At 44.1% G+C, this 25,519-nt stretch overlaps 1 protein-coding gene and 1 long non-coding RNA gene across 4 annotated transcripts in view; both read left to right on the forward strand.

The window, feature by feature from the left end:
* The window catches only part of Tnr (tenascin R), a 409,504-nt gene that overhangs the window by 9,496 nt on the left and 374,489 nt on the right, over positions 1–25,519 (forward strand). The window lies entirely within an intron of this gene.
* LOC147006178 (uncharacterized) lies at positions 18,431–23,568 on the forward strand. Its single transcript, XR_015046545.1, has 3 exons — positions 18,431–18,462; positions 22,662–22,747; positions 23,185–23,568. It is a non-coding gene; the product is annotated as an uncharacterized LOC147006178 (long non-coding RNA).

Genomic DNA, 25,519 nt, shown 5'->3' on the forward strand with positions numbered 1-25,519 from the left:
CTGTGTGCCTCTTCTGGCCCTGTCTCTCTTGCCATGCATGTTGGGCATGTGGCAACTCCGTGAAACTGTGCCTGACAGAAGTTGCATCCTGCCTCTGCCAGCTATCCCCGAGTTGTCTGGGGGAAATCAATCGACGTTTCTGAGCTTCTGCTTCCCCTCACTAGGGATGTGACAAATAGTTGCTGCCTCTCCAGATTGTTGACTGTCTTCAGGAAGATGCCAATTTCCACACGGAGACTTATAACATCCGATAGGTAGTGAGGGGCTTCAGTCCATGGAGTTCTCAGCTGGTGGGAATGCCTACAGCTGAGAAGGTACGTTTTAAGGGAGAGGATTAAGGGCTCAGACTGTCTTGACATATTTTCTCCCTCCAGGCTGGAGATGCACCATGTGATCCCAACCTGGCTTCAGGAGCAAAAGCCTCCAGGCAGTGTTGAAGCATCTTTCCTTTCTTCATAAGGTTTATTGACTTTTTAAAGTATATGTGTATGAGTGTTCACATGAGTGCAGGTGCCCATGGTGGACAGAGGAGGGGGTCAGATCCCCTGGGGCTGGAGTTACAGTCACCTAAATAGATGCTAGGAACAGAATTCAGGTGTTATTATTATTATTATTGATATTACCATTAATTGTTACTTTTTGGCTCTATAGAGATAGAGTTTCTCTGTGTAGCCCTGGTTGACCTGGAACTTTCTCTATAGACCTTGAACTCAGAGATCTGCCTCCTTAAGAGCTGAGATTAAAGATGTTTACTACCATTGTCTGGCTAGAATGCAGGTCTTCTACAAGAACACCAGTCAGCCAGCCAGCCACCTTCTTACTGTTCAGAAGACCCTGACATCCGATGCAGCAGCTTCCCTGGCCAAACAAGAGTGCTTATCTTCATGTGGAGGGGTGGAAGTAGGGGTCACCCTCATCTTGAGGGCCAGTCAGTGTCCTAACTGACTCATTGGAAAGATTAGAGGCAACATTATAGTTTCCTGGAGTACATTTCCCTGAGTGGGAAAATTTTCATGTTCCTTTGAACTTGACTATTAAGAAGGCAGGAAACTATAGCTGGGGTATAGATTTATACTTGGGTCACCCACCATCTGAGGGATGGACGGGGGTGGAGTTTTCTGGAAGAAGGACCAGGAGCTACTGATATGAAGTCTGATGGAAACTGAATAGGAGGTAGGGTAGAAAACATTATCAGTCCATCACTTATTAAAAACGGTCTGAGACACAGTGCCTGAGTGATTAAAATGCAAAGTAAGAATGTGTTGTCCCCACGCCCTATCCCTGTCATCTCCTTTTCTTATTTGTATTTTATCCACTTCGTGTAGTGAGAATGGAAAACAGCAGCTCTTCTTAGGGACCATGAAGGAAGAAAAATCAAACCCTAGGCAGAGTGCAGTGACTTCCCTTAGCGCTACCAGGCCTTGTTGGGATGTTCAGCGTTATCCTTCTTTGTGGCTCGAGGTTCCAGAGACAGCAGACAGGTGACCTCTGTATGCTTACTCTCTCCTTGCTTCTCTGCTCTCCTAGCAGGGTCTCATGGGCCTCTACTGACCACATTAGACAGAGGGGCCATAGGAGCCCACACAACATCCTCAGACTCTGAAATATGGGTATATTGGGAAGACACAGATATCTTGGGACTGAGTGACTATTGAGAAGATATGACACCTTGGCTCATGCATCTTGAACTGTACTGTTCTCTCTTAGTTCTTAAGGTTAATAAAGGGATTCCTCATCAGGGGAAAGACCTTTTTCATGTTTGAAGATTCACATCTCACTCTGGAGTCAGGCTCAGCTACCAGCCTATGTAGGCCCTGCCAGTGACAAGTTAGGATGTCTGGGGAGTGGCAACTAGACATGTTGGGGGCAGATGCTCATGGTGCCCTGGGTTCCTAAATCACAGGCTAGATCCACAGATATCTCTACCCAGTGTTTAGGAACACAGTCATTGTTAGCAAGAATTCCCATGAGGCTCCAGTACCTCTTGTGTGTGAACACGAACAAGTCTGCACAATTGCCTTTGAGTGCAGGGTTACTTTACTTCCTGTTTTATAGGAGGAAAACAGAGGCACCCAGTTTCTGATTTTCCTGAAGACCACACAAATAGAAGAACCTGTATTTGAACCCATGCCCTTCCTTAGTTCTTATTGACTATACTGCCTCTGTTTCACTTGGGAACATGGTAGCATCCCCTGGTTCTTGAGTGATACAGGAAAGCTGGAGAGTCAGTTCTTGCAAAAGGTTTGTTGAAAGGAAGACCATAGCAGCTGTGCTTTCTCTGGGGCTCTGAGCAGCAATCATCGCAATTCTTGACCTTTGTGGATTTTTTTTTTTAAACAAAGCACCACCAAACTCCACAAGATGAGGGAGATGAGGAAATCTCTGCTTTATGCAGCCTCACAGGAATAGGGTTCTTATCCAATGACAAAGCCTCCCTCACCTTGTGGCTTAGCCACCTGGGGATCATCTGGGACACTTTGTAACTAGCCCTTTGTGTGTGGAATGCTTCTTTCAACTCTGAAATGACATTGTGCAGGATGAGATTCTCACAGTGTCTTCCCAAATGACTGATGCAGCTTAGGGATGGGGGAGGGGGAGCTATGACAGATGCCACTTTACTCAGTTTGTTCCTTTTGAGGTTATTATTCGAGTACCAGTGGTAGCCAGGACCCTCCCCCCAGAAAGCTAAGGGGAAGACAGGTAGTGCTGTCTGGGGTGCAAAGCAGCTTAATGGCAACTCAGCCATGTCCCTGTCCTGCGACAAGGAGTGGAGACAACAGCAGGGAGTGGGACAGAGGTAGGTAGATTGTTTCATGCTTCTTAGCCACCTACCATGTGTCAGACACAGTGGAAATGGAGCCCAAAGCAGACTCATCCCAGAGGAGACATACTTGAAGATAGGGCTAGCCTGAGACTGGTATTTAGTTCTTATATTAGGTACTGGGTGGAAACTTTTGGGGAGGGATTTATCACAAGTCAAGGTGAGAAAATTCATGAACAGGACCATCACAGGGTTGGAATAACTACCTGCACGCAGGAGGATACAGACTTGGGAATAAAAGACTATGCATTCTGGACATTACAAACTTGAGCATAGTTTTTAACTCTGCCTAGCTATGCCCCCTGAGACCTCTGGGGCCTCGAATTCCTGGTTTGAAGCATTGGGTGAAGAGGAAATTCAGATTGTAGCCACTGATGAGGGGCTACCTAGATAAGGGGTGATTGTAGCGGCTGAATAAGGAAACATTTACTAGCCCCCAGTGTTCCTTTCCTGCTGTTTTTACTTTTCACGGTCCTGTTAAAATTTCACAGAAGATGGCTCAGTGAGTAAGAACACTTGACATGTAAGTGTGGGGACCTGAGTTCCTGTCTGCAGCACATGCACAGAATGCAAGACATGGCTGCACTTATCTGTAATCCCAGGATGGGGGCGCAGAGACAGGATGATGATTGGGGCTTGCTGGCAACTAGTTTCGCTCTAAACTTGTGTCAAGGGGATAAGGTAGAAGTGATAGGTTAGGATCCTCCTCCAGTTTCCAAGTGCACGCACAGGTGCACTTGCATGTAGATATGGACATATGACACACAGACACACAGAAACACAGACACACACACACACACAGACACACACACACACAGACACACACACACACACACACACTCACACACACACACTCACACACACACACACATTTTCAAAGTTCAACAATGTGACCATTTAGTTGCTTCTCTTTCTAGACTTTCAGTGAACTGTCCAAGGTGGTTCAGGTAATATGTTGCAGGATGGAGATTACGGCCGCCTGACCTTGTACCTTTCTGTTTAATTATGTATAGTCTCCTTTCTTGTGCTGAGATTGAGCTGGCCATCAAAATTATGATGGTCAAAAGACTCACTTGTCTGTGCCTAGAGGACAGAACTGATTCCCTAAGGCACTGCAGCAGCTCTATGTGTTATGGATAGGGCCTGGGGCAGCATTAGAGCCCCTCCTCATTCTTTTATTTTCAGTATTTTCCAGGGTAGCCCCTTGACAGATCAGTGGCGAATGTCTATGATGAGGCCATCTCCTGTGGCCTGGGTAGCATGGGCTCTCTTGATCATCACCACACACTGCAGTACCTCCACAGGAGCCTAGTCCCCTCCTTTGCATCAGAGCAGAGGCCAGGAGGCCATCAGGTCATCATCCTCAGGTGTCATCCCACAGAGAAGCCTCCTCCCATAACAGCTGTCTATACACCTTCCCCTGTATTTTCCTTTAGCACATTTATCACCAGTCAACACAGGACATCTCTCTGTGACTTCCTTTTTATTATCCCTTTCCTCCCTGTAGAATGCATCCTGGAAGACCTGGACTTTAACTGATAGTTGCACTCCCTGTTCCGAACTATCCTTGAGCAGTACAATCTGCCTGACTGAGTCAATGAGTGGGTGAGCCTTCATCCAGCATTATCTGTTCCAGCCAGTGGTTGCTCAAGGCTGGCTCTGAGCCACTCACTCTGCCAGTGGCTAGATTATGAGTTGGTTCTTTGTTTTTTGAGGAGCATCTTGTCTGGATAAAGTAGAAAGAGAGAGGTACATTTAGGTAACTTCCTCATTGTGTGAAGGCTAATGCTTCAGGAAAAACTGTATGTGTGGTAGGAGGGTAGTGTAGGGTGGGAGGGAGGGAGAAAGACTCATTTTGTATAGCTTCTGCAAAGGAGGTGGTATATGCACTATTCATATTAAGCATTGGGGTGGGGGTGACTACCAAGGTGCTGTGTTTGAGTAGCAGTACTGGGTCATGGTTGGGTAGCAGAGGGGATGATGGGAGATTATGTTGTGGAAGGAGACTAGAATTCATCTTTACTCTCACAATATGCATGAAGGAAAATTGCCAACAGCTTGGAGAACTTTAGCTGTGAAATCTGAAACTATTTTGTTCACGCGAGCTTGTCACCTCTTTCATATGAGAACAAAAGGCACAGCTTAACCAAAGCCTACCCACAATTGAGGTGTTCTTTTATATTAACCGTTGTCTCTAATCCAGAGACTGTGGACTTGGGGTTGTTGGGGGTTGGGGGAAAGGGAGACTGCAGAGCCTCCGGGCCCCTCCCATTGCTGGAAGGCTCTTCACACTTTAACAAGAGGCCAGTTTTCAGCCTTCCATGCTGATTCCTCCAGTGTCCTCAGAAAATGGCAACACTGTGATTGGTATCACATAAGTTAAAGACAACTCTGTTTAGTGAGCATGAGGAAGGGGGAAGGGGGGGAGAAAGGAGCTCTCACAGCAGATGCCTTGAATGCCCATTCTGTTTCCTTTAACTGTGAGTTATTGAAGAAAGTTGTCCATTCTGTTTACTCAACCCTTTCTCTTCGAGAAAGATGATAAGGCCGGAGGCTCCCATGCCAGCAGCCCCCACTCTAGGAAAATGTTTCACTATTGATCTGAGTGTCAGTAACTCAAATACTGGTGCTTACCCTGTGCTTGAACACCTAATAAAAATTTAAATTATTATTTTAAAAAATACACATGGTAAGATACAAACATCACCAAGGAAGAACTTCTTAAGCATTGTACAAAGCCAGGCACACCCACAACACAAGAGCCTTGGCAAGGAGCTGGGGGGCGAGTATTGTGACTTCCTCCATGATGGGCCTCACTGTCTCTTCTCTGTGAATGCTTCTTCTTTGATGTGGCCTCTTTGCCTGGCTCCATAGCTCTGATCTAGACCCTGGTTTTCACACTCAATAGTACCAAATGTGTGTCAATAGCAGTTATTTCTTTCTAACCATTTCTGTGATAAATAGGAAGAAAGAGTGGCACTGTGAAAGAACCATACATGCAACTTTTATGGACAGACCTTAGCACATAGTAGGTGCTCAGAAGATGGCCCTTCTTACCCCTGTAACGTGCTTCACAAGATCGCATATTCAGTTCCTTCCTCAAAATGTCCTGCCCCGTAGCCTATTAAAATCTGAGCCAGCCGCCGTCTTACTTGAAAGGCTCTGAGCACTAAATCACACCTATACATAAATGATTGATAAGGAATTAATAGGTTAGGTGGTAGCACTTATGGAGAGCAGCAGGCAAGAAAAGAAAGAGGCTTTAATAGCAAATGTCAAAAACCAGATAAAGGCCTCGGAGGGGACATTTTCAGTGACAGGTCTGCTGTAGAGTTCCTTAAATCATGCCCATTAGAAAACTATCTCTTGGGTCCTGAAAAGGACAGGTGATGCACAAGGTCAGGAAAGCAGAGAGTGGGGTCAGCATAGGATTGCATGGCATGGCCCCGTGGCCTTACCCTTAACCTTGCCTGTGACACTCTCTGCTCTTCTCTGCAGTGCTGAGTCCAGTCCCTCATGCTGGTGGCTCACCCCCACCTCCTTTTTCTCCTTCTGGCTTTAGATATCCAGCCCCTGGCTTTGCCTGTCTCCAGCAGCCATTGTTCTCCAGTAACTCACTTTACCAGAAATTGATAATCCCACCGATCATGATCATCAATCAGTGACTCGCAAAACCTTTCTGGACATTTTTCCTGTGCTCACCCTGCAAAACTCATGCTTGGTTAAACCCAACTGCTGGCTCTACATCCACTCTCATGCTTATATCCAAACAAGTGAACTCCATGAAGAGAATTGGAGCTCTGTTCCCTGTTATCACAACAAAGACCGTAACTCCCAAATGAGCATGAGAAACTCCCTGGCAGTCTCTCCATGCTCCAGTGAGTTCACTCTTACTCTCAGGATTTTATGTCTCCTTTCTGCAGGGACAGCTTGCTCATTCTTTTAAATCTCCTCTACCTTGCACTTTACAGGTAGGCACTCCCATGCCTCCCTTCCAGACTATTCTTTATGCCCAGCCTTTGGTCTGCCCTATTCATTTAGAAATGCCATGGTCCTGCTTTTCCATGGCACCCAAAGAACTGGCTCTTGTACTCATCACTGTTCCTGTCCCTCATTACTTTGTCTTTTTAAGAAGGAGAGGGATGTGCCCTGATAGTGTCCTCTGAGAAAATGAAGTCTGCTTTGGTTTTGCTTCTCACCTCTACCTCATTTCATAATTCTCATCCACAACAGAAGTGAATTGTAAATGATCCTAATTCTACTTTGTGCTGTCTTCACTCTTTAACATATCTACAGCTACCATTTTAAAGACATTCCACAGATCATCAAAGTTCCCAGGACCTTCATATTCCCAAATCTCCCAAATCTCAAGATTCGGCCCACCTTGTGTGTGTGTGTGTGTGTGTGTGTGTGTGTGTGTGTTTGATTAACTCTTTTGCATCATGGAGCAATTATTATTATCTAAAACCACTATCTTCTATTGACTTTGTGGCATGAACTTGCTATGTTTTCCTTCTGTCTTGTCAGCCACAGATATTCTGGCTTCTATCACTGTCTTCAATGGCTAAAACACTGAATATGTGATGGTTAATATTGACTGTCAACTTAATTCCTTGGCATGCCTGTGAGAAATAACCTAGATTAGGTCTTTTGGCACGGAAAGACTCACTGATTGTGTACAGCACTACTCCATGGCTTGGGGAAGGAAGAGAAACACCAGTGTTCATTTCTTCATGCTCCCTAACCATGCATGAGATGTGGTGAGCCGCCATGACTCCCCCACCAGTCCCTTTGTAATATGTGCTCTGCATTCACTCCCTCCTTCTTATTGATTTTAGGATCCCAGCCCATGGCTTGGTGCTCATCATATTAAGGGCGAGCTTTCCTTTCTTAGTTAAACCTCTCTGGAAATAAACACACCCAAAGTGATGTCTCCTAGAAGATTCCGAGTCCAATTAAGTTGATGATGAAGACTCTAGAATCCACAAAAATTTTGGCAAGTACACCATTCATTTTCCTGATTTTGTAGATTTCTTCTTTAATCAATGCCAAGGAAGGGTCATTTCACAGCAAATTAGGAATCTTGATTGTCTCCCTTGCTTACCTTCTGGATGCTGGTCTTGGGCTGGGATACAGGATAATGGAGCCACACTGGAGAAACCACAAAGAACTGGGTGTCAGCACATAGGCTTCGAGGCTTCTGGGTGAGACTTCTGAACCATAACAGGTCTCCCAAGAAGCTGGACTTACTGCTACCTCAGAATTTTGTTTGGAGAAGCTTCTTGTGTCAATCACCTGGATTTTTTCCAAACCTGAACAGGGCTTGACTGTACTTAAGTGGCTTCTGTCATCCTTTGATTTATTTTCTCCCTCTCTGCAAGAAGAAAAGATGTGAAACTTATGACTGTCTAATCCCATCTCTTACATGGCAAGAGGAAAATGTTCAGCAGGCCCTGCTGTTTTCAGGGGGGTGATTCAAATCAATTTTTAATTATCAAATGTTAAGTGAAATGCCTTCTTTAATTATATATGTATAACTGTGTGTTTGTGTGCATATAAACAGTTGCATACATATGCATCTGTTTCAAACATAAAGAACAAAAGAAAAGATTTTAAAAAGGAATTCAGACCGTCAATTTGTCACTTGTTCTATTCTAGCACACTGGGTGATCTCTGCCTATTGAATGGTGTATCAGTTATGGGTTACAGAGCCTTTTGCCTAAGTAGAGATGTCAGCCTGGGAGTTTATACAAGGCACACCCTACTGTCAGGAACATGCTCTGACTCTTATTTGGTCATCTGAAAATTAGTAGATGGGGATACTTGGATCAAATTTTCTCATATATTAGGATCTGGGCATAGACTGCAGAGAATTTCTCCATTCAAATATTTAACCTAAAAAAAATTAAGCACTGTGTTACTGCAGTGATTTGAATGAAAATTTCCTCCATAGGCTCAGATATTTGAATCCTTGGTCTCTAGTTGGTGAGGTGGTTTGGAGAGGCTAAGGGGGGTTGGCTTTGATGGAAGAAGTATATCACTGGGGGTGGGCTTTAAGATTAAAGCTGTGCCCAGTTTACTTTCTCCCTGCTTCATGCTTCTGGTTAAGGATATTAGTGCTCAGCTTCCAGCTCTGGCAGACACGCCTGTTGCTTGCTGCTATGCTTCTCCACCATGATGAACCCTCACCCCTCTGGAACTGTCAGCCCAATTAAGCCCTTTCTTCTATAAGTTGCCTTGGTCATGATATTTTTATCACAGCAACAGGAAAGTAACCAGTACATTTATTTTTCTCCTTTCTGTCATGAAATATTCAACAAAAGCAACCCTAGGGTGCATTTATTTTGGCTTACAGTTTGAGAGTGTGGTCTGCCCCGATGGAACGATGGGGTAGTAGGAACTTGAGGAATTGGTCACAGTGCATCCAAAATTAGGAAGCAGAGAAAGATAAGCATTATTGGTACTCAGCTTGACTTTTTCTTAGTCCAGTACTCCATCTCATGGGGTGGCCCACATTTAGGACGAGGCTTCCCACCTCAACTAGTGCAGCCTCACAAATCCCTCACAGACTTGCCCAAGGATTTGGCTCATATTATTTTAGATCTTACTAAGTTGACAATCAACATTAACAATCAGCATCAACAACAACTTGGACATCATTCTATTTCCAAAGAACCCCTTCAATTATACAGCCACTCTCTCTTGGATTCTCTGGCTTCCTGTAAGCCTACCCCCCCCCCCACACACACATACATACATGAACTCTATAGTAAAGACTATGGTAGATAGGTGTTATTTGGGTCCTTTATTCTAGTTTGGGAAATCTCTGAGACACTCTTGATGATTAGTGTTTTAGCATACTCCAAACTCCAATACCACTAATAGCTTTATGTGTTTTTCTTTGATCATGCTTATTATCATTTAAATAATCCATTTTCTGCTTCATTTATTTGCTTATTTCATGAAGGAAGTGTTGAAATCCTCGGATGCCTCTGAAATACTATGCATTCCTGGTCCTCACTGTGTGTTTTAAAAATGTATTTTACTCTGCAGCTTCCTCTGATGAATCTGGTTTCACTCCCTTGGCATGCCCTTGAATATGAAAATCTAAGTAAGACTGTGATTTCTGAGGTAAGGGGAACCTGGGTCCAGGCACTATCCTAAGTTCTGAACTTCCGATAGAGACAAAAATCTATTAGCTCACCCAACAAACGTTACCCACAAACGAGACAACATATCTATTGCCACACTTCCTTTATTTTACCTTTTCAGTTCCTCTCCCATATACACTTTCCCTTCCATCTCTAACTTGCTAGCATGTTATTCAAACTGGCATTATTCTTCTCTGTTATTATGGGTTACATATAATATTAGGCTATATTTATGTGTCATATGTTACTATATAAAAATTTGAGGTTATGAAGAAATACCTATAAGGTTCTATGAACATATATAGCGCAGGCACCTGACTGGGTAGGAGAACATTGTCATATTTTTCCTTCTTCTCCATCACCTCCTTTCTCTTCTTTCTTTTTTTCAAATTTTGGTCCTTTAGGTTTTCTTCTTTTGTAATGATTAGTTTTCGCTATTGTTATCAATGAAGGGACAGGTGCCATTGAACTTTTGTGGGCTGTGGTTATAACAGACATTGTAAATGTTTTTTGCAGAATAAACTGTATGGTGGTGGAAATCATATTTCTCTAGATCCCTAATGTTCCATTTTAGGTGTGTAGTGAGTGTTACTGTGGGGATTTGAGGCTAAGAAGAGCTACATTTTGGTAGCTACATGTTGGTAGAGTCGTTTGTATAGCCAGAAGGTGCTGACTTGATATTCTAATCTGGAGGCTGTGGAATCAAGGTGACAGTAGATTTGGTGCCCAGTGAAGATTTGCTTTAGTTTTAAGTATACTATTTTCTTATGTGTCCTCATGTTTTGAAAGCAGGAGAGGAGGTGTTCCCTTGTCCTAATCCATTCTCTACCTTTAGTAAAGACCATAGCAGTGTGGTCATCTGAGCTTGTCACTCTCCTGCTTAAACCATTTAAGCACTTCCTTAAAATACAAACAAAATCCTCAAAGAGATCCACCTAGCCTTCCAAGCTTTACCCAGTCCCAATTCTGGGCTGCAACAGTATTGGGCTGAGCATCCTGCATGTTTCTAGCTTCTGTTTGTTCCTTTGTTCTTTCCTTGTGGTCTTCCCCTTCCTCCATGTCCTCTCTCCATCTCTTCCTTTCTTTGCCTAATTCTTCAGTATGTGCAGGCCTCAGTTCACATACCTCTTTATACAGGAAGCTGTCCCTGGCTCTCCAGACCAACCCATGTGCTACACATGTTCATAGAACCTTCTAAGGTTTTCTTTCTAATCTCAAAATTTTACATGGTAACATGTGTTGCATAAATATAACATAAACATTAAATAAATAGTAATTCATTAGGCTCTCTATAACTATACTTCAGGTCAAGCAGTATGATACTAGCAAGACTCCATGGCATTCCTAGGTACCTCTCCTGCCCATAAGCCCCTCCACTCCCACCACCAACAGCCTTCTTGAATTTGCCAGTATGAATTTCTTCACTTTCAAGGATTTAGTATTTGTCAGCTTAGACACATGTATAATTTATATATCTAATGCCAAGTTTGTCACTTTGTATTAGAATACTAAAAAACATCAAATTTCATATGCATGTCAAATTTATGTGTTTTAACAGTTTAGAAACACATATGCCAATCATAAATACATAAGAACCCTCATTTGATGCACACGATTCCATCAATAGAACAGGGCTCATGTCTCTTTGGCTCTCCTTTGTATCCCCAGGGTCCTGCCTTACCCTAGAGCATACTAAATCTACAATAGCTATTTGGAAACTAAATGACTAGAGGTGACATCCACATTGACTCTGGATAAAGGCTGTGTTGTTATGAGAGTCCTGCTGTGAGCCCCTTTCAGAAGGAAACTGCAGAGTATTGGGGTATCCGTTGCATAGGAGAAACATGTTTAAAATCACATGCCATTTTCTCCCCAACAACTTAAAATAAGAAAAGTGACTGAGAGAGCCATGTGGGGAAGTGCTTACATCTGTCTACCTATTTGTGCATCTATCTATTTGTGTATCTAACCACTCATTTATTTATCTATCTGGCCAGCCAACCGTGTAATATTATACAAACATACATCTACTGAGGCAGACTAGAAAATTTGAGCCCATAAAAGAGCAGGGTAGGGGGATGATAACTGTCTCATAAGCAGGCATAAGTATTGGCCCCCATTCGTGACCTACAGGAATAAACCCTGTCCCTGTCAGCAACTCAGACAAGGAGATGGTGAGAAAATAAACTGTGTCTCGGGAATTTGATTCATGAGGGAGAAAAAACAATGGCAGGATCATGGAAACACATGAATTATTCACAATTCAAACCAGGCAAGGGGAAGGAGGAGGGGAGGGGAATGACCAGGAATTGAAGCTCTTGGGGCCAGGAAGGGACCCGAGGTGGCAGAGGTGGCAGAGAGAGTGCCCTCACCGGGGACTAAACCAGACAGGCAGAGGCAGAAAGGCCAGCTGGCTACATGAATAGGTAAACTGAGAATGCCTGGTGGAGAGAGCAGTTTGTGTGTAAAGTGAGGAATATCCCTAAGTCAGAAAGCTGGTTACAGCTGGGCAGCTCATGATTGAGTTTAAAAATAAATCCTCGTGCCAGGCTCATGGCTGCCCTGCGATTGCAAGAGAGGCAAAGCACATCTGCTGGGCTGGCAGTGTGGTGGGGGCGTGTGGGCACACAGCACTGATGGAGGGAGCCATGGCCTAGGGAGGAAGGGCAGGAGGAGGTCACCTTGTAGTGTGATGAACCTTGCCCCCCTTGAGTTTGGCTGTGTGAGGGAAATATGGGGGCAAGCAAATGGGAATGTTTTATTTTCTCTCTCAACATCACTGACAGACCTGGGTTATTCTAAAATGAAAGGGAACCCCTTGTGAGGACAAAGTACTGAGGGCAGTCAAAACTGGAGGCCAGGAGATGCTCAGCTCCTGGGCCATTGAATGGATACAGCCAGCCAGCCAGCCAAGGAGCTTTCTAAAACAGAACTACAGCTTCAAATTAGTCAGCTGGGAGCTAGTCAGGTGGAGTGCAGGCAGACCTGTCCAGTTTAAAATCTTTGGGGCAGACAGTGATATACTTTTGAGGGACCTGGAACTGCTTCTTGAACCTTTACTGTGTCCCAGTCTTGGCCCCCAAGAGAGGGAGAAGGGAGAGGCAAAACAAGTTATTTCAGATTCTAAAAGAAACGTGGAAACTCTGAGTTTGAGAGAATGTGGTGTGTGTTAGGAAGAAGAGGTAGTTAGCCCAGCCTGGCCTTGAATTCCCAGCATCCCTCCTGCCAGCCTCATGAGTGCTGGGACCATAGGCTTGAGCTGATTGATGCTCCTTGCTTAGGAGGTGTCCTTTGAGCACTGAAGGATGCTCTGGAGCCAGCCACAGACTGGGGAAGCACAGAGCTCAGCATGATACAGGCCATGAAGAAAACAGCGAACCAGCATGGATTCTAATCTAGGCCTGCCCTTATCCATTCTCAGTCCATGGAATGGGAAGGTTGGGTGGAATGATGGCTAGGACCTGTTTAGTGTGAAATAGTCTCAGCAAGTCTCAGTTTTCTGAGGGAAAGGCTGGATTTGACAGGCTAGGTCTTGAAGAGGGATTCCCAAGGCCCAGGGAAGTCCCTGAAACCAATAGCTAGGCTGTGCGGCCTTTACACACTGTCAGTACTGTGGAGGGTGAGTGGGGTCTGATCTTTACTCTTTATGCTCCTACTGTATACAAGAATGTGAATAACTCCCACGTTGTGATTGAGACACTAGTCACTACAGAGTGCTACCCAAGGCTGTGGCCTCCCTATCCTGCTTACCTTCCAAAGGATGTGCTTTAAGGAATGGTTGCTGAGGGTCCTGTGCTAAGTAATAGCCTGGGCTTCTTAGGCTTCATAGTTGTCATTCTCATATACAGTCAGAAGGGGAGACCAGGTGGGCACAGCCAGCCTTTCTGGGGCTGGGTGGACTAGACAGGAGGACTGAATCTTCTCTATAACCTCTCCTTTGAATTAGGGTTTTTCCCTCAGCCAAGCCTCTGTGATGGAGGGCAGAGGAAAGGAAGGGCATGGCAGGGAGAGGAGAATAGGGGCAGTGTGTGCAGAAACAACTAGGGAAATAAAGCTGCATAAGGGACTTCATGACCGCTAATAACTGGGCATGCCATAGACAAAGAAAGGAGAAAGGAGTGTATATCTTTGCCTAGAGAGTTCAGAGGAGCATTTCCCTTGTCCAGCCTGTAAGATGGAGGTGCAGTCGGATATTACAGACCATGTTACAGGTGTCACCATCCATCTTGAAGAGGCACCAACAGAGCCAATAGACCTTAGCTCTAGAGGTCTCCACCTTGGTCATGATCATATATGCACTCATAAAAATTATGTTATAGCTCCTCACTTGTTTAGATGCAATGGCCAAGAGGCAGCTCTCTGAGACCCTTCCTACTTTCACAGTATCCTGGGTTTGACCCTCGTACTAACAAACTCTCAACTCATCAGTTTATTTAGGAATAATGTGAGTTTTAATAGATTTGAGAGGAGAGCATGAGAGTCTCTGTGATTTTTGTCACGTTTCTCAATGAACCCAGCCTTTAGCCTGTCTTGTTTTGAAGCTCTGGCCAAGAGACACGTTGTAGCTTCTGTCTGCTCACCTCTTGCTTTTGCTTGACTATGGTGCTGGCTACCTCACGCCCTAGACCAGACTTCTGGATCCTTTGCTTCACCCTAGTCCTTGTCTCCCTCCTCTGGTTTTATAGAAATGGGCTCCTAGCACTCCTCATGGTGTGACTTCTGGGAGTCAGTTTAAGGGACCCTTCACTTACTTGTTTTGAGATATTATTCATCCATAAACATAAACAAGTATTTAAACGAGAGCAAAGGCAGAAGCAGGCAGTGTGGAACCAAACTAGGCCAGGGTGGCCGTGGAGGCTGACTAGCACTCTGGGAGCTGCTTGGTGGGTATCCTCTGCTACCCATGACATTTTGTTTGACCCATAATGCTAGGTTTCTAGAGCTCTGGCTTCCCTGATGCAGGCTTACACCCCTCTCTTGCAAAGTATATTTTATTGACTTACTTGCTATTGTAGCAGAAGGGACAAGCCGCAACCAGCTGAGGGTGGGAATGCACGGCACATACAGGGTGCAACACTTTGCTGTGGGTTACAGACAGATGTCGGCCATGATCTCTCTTGTCTTGAGCCTTTATGTAATGTGCTGGTTATGAGTTGTTTTCTGCAAAACCTGCCTTTCCTGATGGTGTGGGTGCCCATTAGTTGCACACACATGCCTTTTTCTGTGTGTACATGTGTATGTGGTTGTGTGTTGGTAATAAGTGGTAACCCATTAGTCCAGCCTGCATATATAGAAAAATAGTGACATCTATGTCTTTGGTTTTGATATGTAACACAAAGACCATGATTTAAATCTCAATGTTTCACAACTAGTGGCAGAGCTATTTAGGAAAGCAGATAGCAGTGTACCTGACTACTGTAGGAGGTACAAGGTCTATGACCCTCAATGTCATTCTTTAGCATATTCACTTTTCTATTACGTGATCATTTTCCAGTGGAGAAAATATTTTGTGATTAAAAACCCCAAACATATTTCTTTCTTTCTCCAGCACTCAGTCAGTAAGTACTTAATTTGTCTAAGCCACCGTTAAGCAACACATCAGACTATAATAATAATTATTAGTATTTTTATGAAAGAGATAGTAATCATGATTCCCATTCTACAGAACAGGAAATTGAGATTTTTTTTTAAAAAAATAATCCACTCAATATCTCATAGCCAAGGTTTTATTTGTGAGACAACAGGATGAAAACATAGGTCTTCCAACTCCAAGGTCAGTGCTTTGAGAATAGCTTAATATTTCAAGGAGGTGATGTTTAGTCAGAGTGGATGTGACAAGACCACAGACAGTGCAACAATGACGAACAGAACATGTATCATGAGATATGTATGAGCAAGGGCTATCAGGATTTTGGGGATCCTGAAACTTCCACAGGCAGTGATGTTTGGACTCAGTGTGGGAGAGTAGAGAGGATTTTCACTGGTGGAGAGAAGAGGCTGTTGCCCTAGGCAGAGAAAGGCGGGGAAGGACAGAACTGGTTGTACACAAGAAGCAGTCAAACCTTGGCTTGAATAGTGGTCCTCAGGCTGACAATGTAGCAACACCTGAGCCATCTGTAAAGTGATGAAAGTGTGTGGGCTCTACATCCAGCTATTCTGGTTTAGCTGGTTCTAAACATTGGTCTTGTCATTGACACTTTATGAAAAACTCCCTACGTGATTCTGTTGTATAGCTTGAGTTGAGACCTATTGGCAGAAGGGAAAGACTGGGACAGGACAATAAAGGGATGGTGTCTTACAGTAGCTGTCACAAGCAGGATCTGGATCAAGGCAATGATAAGAACCAAAGAAAGGATGGAGTGGCTTGATGATCATTGAAAGGCAGTGTCTATAGCCCTATATATGAAATATTCAAACTGTGAGGACTAAGGGCACTATTCACGAGAATGGGTTACAGTCGTGGCACCATCCTACATAAATTCCTAGCAAGTTATTCACATTAAAAACTCAGGTGTGGAATATGGGTAGGGGAGAATTCTGAGCAATCCTCTCTGTAGGTGTGGCAGCTGAGGTGACAAATTCACACTCGGAGACAGAGGAGGAAGACAGAGTGAAGGATTTGGACAGTAGTACCTCTGTTTAAGAGGCAGAAGGACAATGAGAAGCTTAGTCTCCATAATGGAGACTCTTTTCATTTGCATGAGCCAAGGCCAACGTCTGGAGGGGCGGGTTATGGGCAACAGAGTCATTTTTCATGGGTCTGGCTGCCAGCAACTCGAACATTGATCAGCCAAGTCAATAGCTCCGTGCTCAGACAAGGAGCTCTGGCTCAGATGTGTGCTGAAAGTGGGGCAGATACAGCCTAGTTCTCCCTAACCAGCAACAGCCAGCTCAAGTCTCTGGCAGAAAAATCGAGTCAGCTTTGCCACTCCCTTGAAGGAGCAATGAATCTCTAACAAACATAGGTTATGGACCCACCCGTCCCAGTGAAGGCCTTTATTTTGAACCAGCCTCAAGATGAATCCTAGCCTGCTGGAGAAAAATTCCACCAGCATGATTTTAAGGGAACCTCACCAGAGCATGATTCTAATGGCCTGACATCACATCATTGGACCAATTTAGCTTGAGCAGAACCCTGAAGATCTCCAAGAGACCCATCCTTTGAGGATTCTAAGAGTTGAAGAGGGCAGAAATGAAGACTTTAGCAGTAGTGGGGGTTGGGAACGAGAACCTATGTCTAGGCAGACGTTAGGTTTTATCTTAGAGGATAGAAGAGCCAAGGTTCCAGCATTGATGACTATTCATCAGTCCCTTAGTTTACTAAAAGAGAAACTGCAGAAGTGGAGAGAGAAGAAATAGTGATGCCACAGAGAAAGTACGTCTTAGTATCAATGAGTCTCCCTCATACCCAGGATGAAAAGATCTCCAAGAAACCTCCTGGGTGGCATGGATATTGACTGGCCATGGAATTGGACTGGAACATGGGTTCTACTTCCTATGAGTCCTAGTGAAGCGAAGGACAGCAAGCATTTTAAAGCGGTGCTTCTTATGCTTAGCATAGGGGCCGTGTTAAATGCAGAATCCAATTTAGTGTCTATGTTAAGTCTGCATCCATTAGGATGCTGAAGATGCTCAGTCTTCAGACTAGGCTTTGTGATGCAAGGCTCCCGAATCAAGAGCTAAGGAGATGGAGCTGAGGAATGGCTTTCTGCCCATCCAAGGACCCGCCCAGTTTGCCTTAATTTTTTTTTTTTGGGGGGGGGGACTATTTCCTTTATCTTCTGACCACGGAAAGGAGATCAGGAAGCGGGTAACAGGAAGATGGGCTGGTGGTCTCAGAAGGCTCCCCCTCAAGCCAGAGTCACAACATCCTGCACATTGCCCGGTGCCTAGCTGTCTCGGTTTATTGGGTCCTGAGGCTCTTGGCTCAGGCAGAGTAATTACAGTTGAGGCCCTGATGAATTGGGGGCCAGTAATTAAAGCGCCTATTGATTTTCTACTTAGGAGTTCCCTGTAGCTGGAAACAAACGTGGGGAGGGGAGCAAAAAATACAATTTGAGGAAGGTATTTCAAAATGGGGGATGATTCGGTAAGCATTCACTGGGTCTGGCAGTCACTGGGGGGTGGCTATGGAGGTGGGAGGGTGACCATTTATCATTAGCCCATCTCTCTGGAATCTGAGAATTGATCGGTTAATCAATATGCTTCTGGGGCACAGTGCCAGCTGAAGTGGGGGGAAGGAGGTCGGTCTTCTGCAGAGGGTTCACCCTTCGAGCTCCAACCCATGAATCTGTCTTGTTTTGCTGCTTCATTTAGCTTATTTTAATTGTGTGTTAAAGCAATTGCCTCGTTTCTATCCTCTGCCTTCATCAGGCCACATGGGTTTTTCCTTCACTAGAAATTTAGCTTCTGGGGCCAGACACTCCGGAAACTGTGGGCATGCTGGGAAATAGAAGGTTGCAGAAGAAGAGGGCCGCGGACAGAGCTGAGGTTGCCGGGAGAGGGGAGAGGCTTTGAAGGCTGGTCAGCTCTGGAGGCAGAAGGCATCTTTGGAGAAGAAAGTGTAGGACAGAGACAGTGCCCTGGATAAGGAAAAAGACTAGAAAGCAACAGAGAGAACAGGGGCAGGGATGAAGAAGGGAGCGGGAATTAAGTGAGGGAAAGGCATAGGGGAAGCAGGAAGACCGTTTGTGGGAAACGGCACATTTGAGTTGTAATGACTGCTTAAGTTATTTTGGTGCATTTAACTCTTAATTCATCTTCCTTTCACTGAGCTAATGGGAAGTGTGAAAGAAAAACTGATGAGAAGAGGGCCTAACCGGCAATTTTATTTTTGTCAGCTTTGGAGCGGGCGGGCGGGCGCTCTTTCTTAGCTCACGCTGGGTCACTTGATCAGAGAGGAATTCTTTTGTTTCTGACAGAAATGCCTGCATTCTGTTCTTCCCCTCAGCCTTTTTCCTTAGCCTGCCTGTTTTCAGGGCTGCAGCTGGTTTGCCTGCCTAATGATGAGGAAGTTAGATTAGGATCTGGGTTTGATAATGACTGAAGCTGGGCAAAAGGAAGCAGTTTAGTGTAATGCGTGTTCAAACACAATTACCCATTATTCCAGTCAGCACAGACAATGGGTGGTGGTGGGAAGAAGTAAGTGGTGGAGAAGTAAGCGGGCTGTTACTTGTTATAAGTTGGGGGTGGGGGGGATTCCATAGAAATCCTGAGTGGATTTATTCAGTGCATTCATCCCAAGTGTACAATGTGCTTGCATCAGAAAAAGAAAGAAAGAAAGAAAGAAAGAAAGAAAGAAAGAAAGAAAGAAAGAAAGAAAGAAAGAAAGAAAGAAAGAAAGAAAGAAAGGAAGGAAGGAAGGAAGGAAGGAAGGAAGGAAGGAAGGAAGGAAGGAAGGAAGGAAGAAAGAAAGAAAGAAAGAAAGAAAGAAAGAAAGAAAGAGAGAGAGAGAGAAGGAGGGAGGGAGGGAGGAAGGAAGGAAGGAAGGAAGGAAGGAAGGAAGGAAGGAAGGAAGGAAGGAAGGAAGGAAGGAAGGAAGGAAGGTATACTATACACAGTAAATGGCGCAAAAGGGATAAGAGGGGAGTGTGGCTTATTGTGTTACGTAGCTGCTGTGCAGAAATGGCTGCCAGGGCCTTGCACACTGCAGACCAAGGCCCTGTCCTCACAGAGCTACAGGGACAAGAGGCCTTGATTCTCACATATGCAGGGCTTAACTGGTTAGGGTCTTAAGGGCATGTTCGCCTGCAAGCAAAGTTAGGTTCCCAGACATCACAAAACAGGTCTTCCTCTATCCATCCCAGCTTCCTGCTTGATACTCTCTCTCATTGCTTCTCCACTTTCCCACTTTGTATCACCCACCGACTGGCTCCTTAAGTCAGCTCCCTTCCAGAAAGGCATTCCAAGTCCCCCAACTGCATGGTCCCCAAGCCTTGTACTACCTGGTAACTCTTGGGTATTGAGTTTCCTCTGCTCACTCCACACGAGTCTGTGCCTCTTGCTGAGACTCTTAACTGACCACAATGGTCATCTCACCGGCCCCACACTGTCCTCCTGTGCTGGCTGCTGTGCTGGCTTCGGTGAAGTTTATCTACAACAAACATTTGACAGCAGTGTTTTCAAATTTTAGTGGCTCCCCACTGCTGCGGCAGCAGGTTCTCTCCAGCTGTGTAAGCTTGGCTGTTTGTTTCACCTAAGAGTGTTCATCTGGGACCGCCACTGGTGGCTGCTTTGCAGGGTGGCTGTGAGCAGGGTTTGGCACATAAAACCTGCCAAAAGTGGGTGAGGGCGTTGATGGCAAGAAGCAGGAGAGTTGCTACTTTGCTGTTATCACAGAGGCAAGTCTATGTTTCTGACATTTACAGCTCCAGCTCCACGTTCTCTTGAACTCCAGATTCACACACATTATCTGTCACTCAGCATTTTCTCCTGCATGGTGAATAGTCATCATAAATTCAAAAAGCTCAGAACTGACCTCTTTATATTCTGTCTATCTCCCAAACAGGTCTGCTCAGTTTTTTCCAACAGAATGTATAAAGATCCCTTTTTATGTGGTGACTCTGATGGTCTCATTCGTCCATGGATTCCTCGTCAAATTTACCTACAAATCTTCCTTTTTATATCTGCAAAGGCCATCCAGAACTCAAGTCTTCTCACTGGCCCTCTGGCCCCGGCTGCTCCTTTGGCCCCCATCCACTGTCACCTGCCAGGGTCTCTACAGCAGCCTTTGTCCCACCTTTGCATCTCCTCTGACCTCTTCAGGAGTTATTGTCTTCACATCAGCCAGAGGTTGACTTTTACCCCGGAAGTGGGATCGCTCCTGTATTCTAAGCCCTCCGACCCTGCCATTACCACTCTTCATTCATGGCTCCCACTGTCTTCCCTGCCTACTGTAGACATATGCGCTTCCTTCTTGCTTCTTGGTCAGGTTTAGCTAGGATTTATGCCTGGCTGTGCCTAGTGTTGAAACACTCTCCAATGCTAGCAAAAGCGTCATTCCTCACCCAGGTCAAGTTTTTGATGAAATAATACCTTTGTAGTGTTATAGCCCCTTCCTGATCCACAGTTTTATTTCCAGGATTCCAGTTACTCACGGTCAGTTGCGGTTCAGAATGACTAACGCGAATAATGCCATCCTAAGTAGCATAATCCAATCTTGCACCATTCCATTCTTTCCTGTTATGTGAATCATAGCTTTGTCTAGTATGTCTACAATGGATGTGCTACTTACCCATCAAGCTACCTCAATAACCAGATCATCTATGGTAGCATCACAATGCTCAGAAAACCCTTGCTTTACTTACCAATGGCACCCAGACATAAAAGTAGTGGTGCTGGTAGTTTTATGACAGTATGCTTTTGTAATTGATCATTTTTGTATTAGTTATTGTTATTAACACCTATCTGTGCTTATTTTACAAATTAAATGTCCTTTTAGCTGGGTCTGCATAAGAGAAAAACAAGGGTTTGCTAGTCTCTGTGGTTTCAGGCATCTACTGAAGGTCTTGAAACATGTCTCCTACAAATAAGAGGAGACAACTATAAAGCTATAGTCTTTATCTCAGTGTTTATAAAATTGACTTTATATCAAATTGCAATCTCTAGCCTACCTTGGCACACAGCTTTGGCTCTGTATTTTCTATGTGGCACTTGCTCGTTCTGATAAAGTGCATGATCAATGTATTGGATATGTTTTCACCTGTCTCCTGACTTTCGTCCCAGGAGCACATTGGTTTTGTTCCTTTGACCACTGTCTAGAATTGTTCTGAAGATGTAGTGGATGGCAGCATTCCTGCCAGGCAAGTGTTCTGACATTCATACTCCTTGTTAGCCATGTGTGCTACCACTGGAGCTCTCATTGTGTGCACTGGGACATTTGCTTCAGCATCTTAGTTCTAGGAGGACTGTAAGTTGCACTTCTCCTTTAGGTTGCCTTATAGTGCCACACTAGTGTGTGTGTGTGTGTGTGTGTGTGTGTGTGTGTGTGTGTGTGTGTGTATGATTGACCACAATAACTCAAACAATTAAAGATACAAGTAGAATTTTCTTCCATAATATTCTTTCAAAATGAACCAAAGCTTCAATTTTCTGAACTAGATGGCTGTCAGCTGACACTTTTATTAAGATCTGCAGTTTGTTCCATTTGGCATCTCTTCAAGTCAGTGGTTCACTTGTCTATTGGCATCAAAGCAGCAGAGCTCACAGAGTGAGGGAATGTAGTGCCCAAGAGTAGGAATCCATCTCTAAGGGCAGAGCCACACCTCTCTCTCATTCTGAATATTTGAGTCTTTTCAGAATCCTCTGCAGGGTATATGAGATGAAGTATGGAAGAGGAAGTTAAGTGACTTAATCAAGGTCACATGTGCCACCTTCAATGGAGAGCAGAATTGATGGCATTAGCCAGGGCATGTCTATGGCCATATGAAGCTTGACTCCCAGGTAGAGTGACTGTGTTTTATTAGGCAGGAAGTGGGTGACAACGAAGGATTTTGGAGGAAGCAAAAAAGAAAGGAATCAAGCTTTAAGAAAATCAGTGCAGCAAACAGAAATGAAGATGTAGAACTCAGGAGCCCAGTTCATCCCCACCCTTGCTCTTCCACGTGCTCCACTCACTCAGCAAACCCTATGCATGTGCTTTATGTACATATAACAGCCATTTCTTTCTCTCTCATCTACCTTCACGGTAGGCCTGGCAATCCTCCTTTACACAGTTACAGAAGTCTCCTACATGGTCATCTGCATCAAATTCTTACAATTCTCCAGTCAATTCATGGTAATGTTATGTAATTTATTCATTTAAAATCCCTTATGCATGTGTGTACACATGCTGGTGTGCATATTCAATGTATGGGAGTGTGGGCATGCGTAGAGGGCAGAAGACAACCTCAGATGTTGGTAGTCTCTGCCTTCTTTGATGTTTGAGGCAAAGTCTCTTGTTAGTTGCTGGATCTCCACCTTTTAGAACTTCTCTCATCTCTGCCCCAGCTCACTACTGGGATTACAGATGCATGCTACTGTGTTTATCCTCTACATGGGTTCTGCAGTACATGGATCCAGGTGCAAATATTCATGTTTTCTCGGCAATGTCTATATTCCACTGGAGCACCTCCCCAGCCTTGAGCTATCCATTTTTAACATAAAGTATCTGAGAAGTGTGCTTCATTGTCAATTTTCCCCATGAAAACCCAGAGATTCTCATTGTCCTTGCAGTGGTCCACAAAATCCTTGCTATGACTTTGAAGTCCCATCTCGCAGCCTTAGCCAACATGTGTCTCCATGGTTGCAAGGATGCCAAGAGGACTGAACAGAGGTCATAGGAATTGGCATGAGCAAGAAAAAGACTGACGTCATAGGCATGGCACAACGGCGAGTAGCAGAAAAAGAGGTCAAGGAGCGAGCAAGACTTTGATTACTACATACTAAGAGAATGAGCTGAGCAATGTGTCTGCTTTGAAGAGCCAAGTCTTTCAATTTCAACCTTTGTTGGCAAAATTATTTCTTTCTACAGAAAAAAGTATTTCTCTAGAAATTGTATGAAGCAACTATCTTCAGGAATTTAACTAATTAGTAAATGGGGGATGTTCCAAGGCTCATAAGGACTTTTATAATCTATGCTTGAAGCAAAAGTAAAGAGTGTGCCTTAGACAGATTTTGAATACATTTTAAATATCTGCTTTTGTATGCATGGTTTTACTTTAGTGTGTGTTAGTGTGTGTGTGTGTGTGTGTGTGTGTGTGAAACAACTTTCAGGATCCAGTTCTTATGCCCTATCACATTGAGGCAGTGTCTCTTCTTTCTGCCTCTGCACTCCAGGCTAGTTGACTTAAGAACTTAGAGCAGATTCCCGTCTCCACCTGCTATCCTGTTGAAGGAGTACTGGGACTCCAGATACATGCCATCACATTTAGCTTCCACAGAAGCCTGGGGATTGAGGTCAGCTGTCAGGTTTGTGGGATGAGTGCTTTTATCCTCTGACATACCTCCCTGGCTCCAAATCTGAAATAAATTTTATGTGGTGTGTGTGTGTGTGTGTGTGTGTGTGTGTGTATTTGTAGACAAAGGCGGTCTTCCACTACAGCTGTGTGGCCACAAAGGAGCATGAAATAGGAAAAAGGCCTCTATTTTCTCTGTGATCTAACACTTGCCACACTAACAGCATAGACATGTTATGAGGATCATGTGAGTGACATGCCTGTGGGCCGGTGTTTAACACATGATTGATGTTCCCATTTGGTTACATGCACGATGAACCCAAAGTATGTGGGGAAACATGAACTGACACAATATACCCCTGCAAGATGTTCAGTGAAATTAATTTAGCATCTTTCTTGCTTTAAAAAAATTCCAATTTGCATATTGAACTCTTAAAAATTAAGAACACAACAACAGCAGTGAGGAAAGAAAAAAGTTAATTAAGGTTCTCGTTCACCCTCACCTTGTTTTTCATTACTTCATGAGAAGTAATGAAGTTGTAAAGGAAGGAGTGTTTGGGTTGAGTCATTATCCTCCTGCTTGCTCTACCCAGGAATGGTACCCCAGGATATACAGGCAGGAAGTAAAGAGAAGGTAAGGAGATGTCTGTGCTCAGGCTAAGGTAATTGTCACTGGGTGCCTAAGGCATGGTGGCCAGAGCTCTGCCTGACTTGTGCTTTTGGTTACTGCTGAGCCTCTCTGTAAGAGGGAAACAATAAGCTCTGCTGTGTCAAGACTTGCCCAGACTTGCTCCACTATACAAGATAGAAAGTAATACTTAGGTGGATTTTTTTATTTGCTTTATTTTTTTTTTATTTTTTTTTTTTAAAGAAAAGAGAAAACACATTCCGGTTTCTTTGTACCTGTTCTTAGTCATTAAAAATGTGTTTTTGAATTGCTAAATTTGTAGTTAATTGCACAGTTAATTCATTATGTAGCCCTATTTTATTCCATTTACAAAACACCAAACTGAAGTGAACACAACCAATTACTTGAAGTCTCTGAGATATCACAAAAGAAATGACTTAATTTTGTAAATAATTTTAACTTAAATAATTATTTATTGAGAGGAAGAGCTTGCCGAGTGCCCCAGGAGACAGCTCATTATTGGCCTCCCAATAAATGGTCCATGTAATTCTTGATTAATTACTTATACAAGCAACATTCTATTTACTAGGAACACGCTAGGTTTTTAAAAGGAGGTGGGAATATAATCAGGGCCCACAGCAGTATCTCCTGGTCTCTTGCAGACCTGTGCCACAGAGAGTAGGGGTGGGCTCCAATCCTGCCATCCTCGAAGGCCAAACATGAGAATTATTTTTTTGGATGGTCTATAGCTCGGTGTTTCTTTATAAATTGATACAGGAAAGTCATCACTGTTTGTGGTTTTTCACATGCCTCGAAGTCTCATACAAATGCCAGTCACTCAGATAAACAATAGCAAACACCAAACAGGTAGAATTTGCCAGTGGAAGCCTTTATAAAAACCTATAAGGGCTCATTAGGGTAGGGTCATTAGGATAGAGGCTAGAAATCAACGGAGTATTCAGAGACTGTTAGGAAAATGCGAGAC

This window comes from Mus caroli, unplaced genomic scaffold (assembly GCF_978045245.1).
Source record: "Mus caroli unplaced genomic scaffold, Mus_caroli_1 scaffold_1, whole genome shotgun sequence".
In the NCBI taxonomy this organism is placed as follows: domain Eukaryota; kingdom Metazoa; phylum Chordata; class Mammalia; order Rodentia; family Muridae; genus Mus; species Mus caroli.